We start from the raw sequence: 3,670 nt of genomic DNA on the forward strand, positions 1-3,670 counted from the left end.
CCTCGCAAAGTGCTGGGATTACGGGTGTGAGCCACCATGCCCAGCTGCACCATATGTTTAAAAACAACAACACAAATCAAATTACATGGGAAAAGGCTTGCAATCTACTGAAGAGTAAAAAATGTTAGACAATTTGTAGTAATGTGTGATTTAAATTTTTCTTTTTGTGTTGTTGAACTATCTATACTTTTTTAAATGAGCACTATGACAAAAGCACATTTATAGCTTTTGTTATTTGGGAAAAGTTATTTGAAAAAGATCTTCCCACTTCTTCCTCAAAGCACTTAGCAAATGAAATACAGTAACATTGAAAAACTAGTTTTTCACATTATTTTACAAACATATTTTACTAATAATTTTAATGTTATCTTACTACCTAGCAAGTATTTTTAATTTACAAAAGAATTGTCTACAAAAAGTATTTGGAGGCTGGGCTGGGGGTTCATGCCTGTAATCCCAGCACTTTGGGATGCTGAGGTGGGTGGATCACAAGGTTAGGGGTTCGAGACCAGCCTTGACAATATGGTGAAACCCCATCTCTACTAAAAATACAAAAATTAGCTGAGTGTGGTAGCAGGCGCCTGTATTCCCAGCGACTCGGGAGACTGAGGCAGGAGAATCGCTTGAACCTGCGAAGCGGAGGTTGCAGTGAGCAGAGATCGCGCCACTGCACTCCAGCCTGGGTGACAGAGCGAGACTCTGTCCCCCGCCACCCCACAAAAAAAGTATTTGGAAGCTCGTGTTCTCAATATTGAGAGCAATGACTAAGGCCTGGTTTTCACAGTCAACAACTCCTCTAATTCATCTCTCATTCCATTCAGTTTCATCCTATCTCAGTTTCTCTCTGTATAGATTTGATACACACAAACTTCTTCACAAGAATGTTGAAAGAAATGTACATAAAGTATATAATATATATAAAGTATATTATATGTAAAATTGTCTGAGACTTCGTACTTTGATCAAAGATGGAAAAAATACCTTTGATTTCCGTCTTCTCAGCATGTTTATAACCCTAAACAAATTATTAAAGATGAGTATATTTGAATTGCTTCATTTTCCTGTAAAGTGAATGATATTAAACCCCTCAAGGATTTACTTTGAATAATTAAAGCAAATGCAAAACTTTCTGCAAAATTCATACAGAAGTTTTAATACCGGACATGTTCTAAAGTCATGAAATACATAATATTTGTGTATATAATAACTGGTAGACTCTTCTCAGCATCGAATCATTCTTGTCAAAGTCAACTACTGTACTTCTGTGTCTTTTTGAAGCAATAAATATAGAGATACTGATGCAACCTAATCTGTATTTTATGCTACTAGAATACGTTATCCCCTAAATTACTGTGTTCCCCAAGAATAGATGAATACAATTTTGGATGCAATGCAAAATTCTTTTTACAGTGGTCTTTGTCAAATACAAAGAAAACTACCAAAGCTATGAATACCACAAACTAAACGTGCTCTAGAAGAGACTGCCCCCTTGTGTGAACCAATAACATCCAACAGATTCAGAAAACTAGATCCAACGCTAGGTGCACCCAGGCTTCTAGAAAGGTCTGGATCTTTCTGTGTTTTGATTTCAACAGCTTATATTTAAAGTGGTGACTGTTAAAGAAAAATAAATTGAACAGTGTGTTAAGCCCATAAGACATGACTAATTTATGACATTCAGTAGCAAATATCAACATAATTCCTGACACTTAATTCTCAAGGATACAAGCTGCTCAAGTGCTTATAGGCTGAGTCCACAGAGATAAGTCATTTTCTGATCCTTAGTTTCTACAACAAAACACAAAGCCAAGAGCAAAGAAACCTGTACATTTCAGAGAAAAGTAGAAAAATAAAGAAACAGACTCTGGTGGCTTATTTTTAAAACTATATATAGTGCATCCAAGTATTTAAGTATTTTCTTCTGAAATCTTGGAAAATAAAACGTTTTTTAAAATTTGATATATGACCTAGTATCTCTTTATATGGCTTCTTCATATATAAGTGGTAACAGGCCGTTCAAACATAAGTCATTATCAGCATGATTTTTTTACTAATAACCTGTAGTATTGGACAAAAGCTTTAGAGCAAGACTTGCTAAGGAAAAGAACACATTAAGGCAATACAAAACATGTTAAGGTAACAATTAAGTGATTAGCACAGGATGTTTTCTCATTATGGTGGGAACAGTTGCAATTCCTTTTCTATTGAAAAGAGTCATTAGGAGAATAGAATGAATTAGCATGGATAAAGCACTTACTATAATAAGCATCATAAAATGTTTGTTACATGAGTAAATGAATCAATAAACACGGAAAACCACATCATGCACGTACATTCAATAATACCTACTTTGAAGGTGGTCATGTTCTTTCAAAAATAGCTCAGTTCTTCTGTTGTTTACTCCAGACCCACTTTTATATGACCTGGAACAAAAGAGAAAATTTATAAACATTTTTGGCAGAGGATACAAAATCAGAGGAACTGAGTGACCCTAGTGATCTTGAAAGTAGATACATTGGCTGGGTGCAGTGGCTCACGCCTGTAATCCCAGCACTTTAGGAGGCCGAGGTGGGCGGATCACGAGGTCAGGAGATCAAGACCATCCTGGCTAACACGGTGAAACCCCGTCTCTACTAAAAATACAAAAAATGAGCCGGGTGTGGTGGCGGGCGCCTGTAGTCCATCTACTCGGGAGGCTGAGGCAGGAGAACAGCCTGAACCCGGGAGGCAGAGCTTGCAGTGAGCCAAGATCACACCATTGCACTCCAGCCTGGGTGACAGAGTGAGACACCATCTCAAAAAAAAAAAAAAGAAAAAAGAAAGTAGATACATTGAGCCTCTTCATAGTTTTGAATGAACAACAAAAGTGCGTCATCCTTTCCCTTTCACCCCCAAAAATGATATCTAGTATAAACAGATAAGTATTAATGCCTCTCTATTTTAGGCCTAACAGTTTACTATGTTTTTCACAAAAATAACTCAACATTCAGAAACAAACAAACAAAATATCTTACTTTGACTTTCCTTTCCTTTCCTTCTCTGCTATCTTCATTTTCTCCAAGCGGAAGTAAACCGTTGTACTGATTTAGTACGTAGCACATGGGGAGGGAAAGCCGTTGAAATGGAATGTTTTCCATAACGAAATAATATCACAGTCTACCTTGAAACCTAAAGTAACAATTTTTTGAGATAAAGGTCTCTTTATCACTTAAAACGGGTGCGGTGGCGGTCTCGGCTCGCGTCTCGGCATGGGTTCGGCATTGGTCACTCCTGCCTCTGGGCCGCGAGTGACGGGGTGCAGGGCGCGCAGCTGGTGCGGAAGGTCAGGACGTGGTGCGATGCGGGATAGCAGGGATCGAATGATAAAATAGATAGGGTGCTGGGTTGCGGGGTGGGACGCGGCGGGATATCAAAATACTACCATCTAAATAAAACAAAACAATCATACTATTAAAATAAATACTAGCAAAACGCAAAACTACATCTAACTTACAAAGGCGTCAAAAGACAGAATAATGCTCCGCTTCCCACAGACTCCGGAGACCCCGGTGACTTGGATTTAAATCTATATATCATTTCATGGCGGCTTCACCTCAGACCAAGTGTGTCCGAATATCTACATTATAAATAAAGACTAGTCTTCTATCTTAACCCGAAAAGATCATTATGG

At 38.0% G+C, this 3,670-nt stretch overlaps 1 long non-coding RNA gene across 1 annotated transcript; it reads right to left on the reverse strand.

Annotated features, from left to right (window-relative positions):
* Nucleotides 1-634: 634 nt before the first annotated feature.
* Nucleotides 635-3,116, reverse strand: LOC116272492. The gene is made up of 3 exons (XR_004181164.1): nt 3,015-3,116; nt 2,350-2,423; nt 635-1,614 (listed from the first exon to the last, which is right to left on the reverse strand). It is a non-coding gene; the product is annotated as an uncharacterized LOC116272492 (long non-coding RNA).
* Between the last annotated feature and the right edge of the window lie 554 nt (nt 3,117-3,670).

This window comes from Papio anubis, unplaced genomic scaffold (assembly GCF_008728515.1).
Source record: "Papio anubis isolate 15944 unplaced genomic scaffold, Panubis1.0 scaffold1168, whole genome shotgun sequence".
Classification (NCBI taxonomy): Eukaryota; Metazoa; Chordata; class Mammalia; order Primates; family Cercopithecidae; genus Papio; species Papio anubis.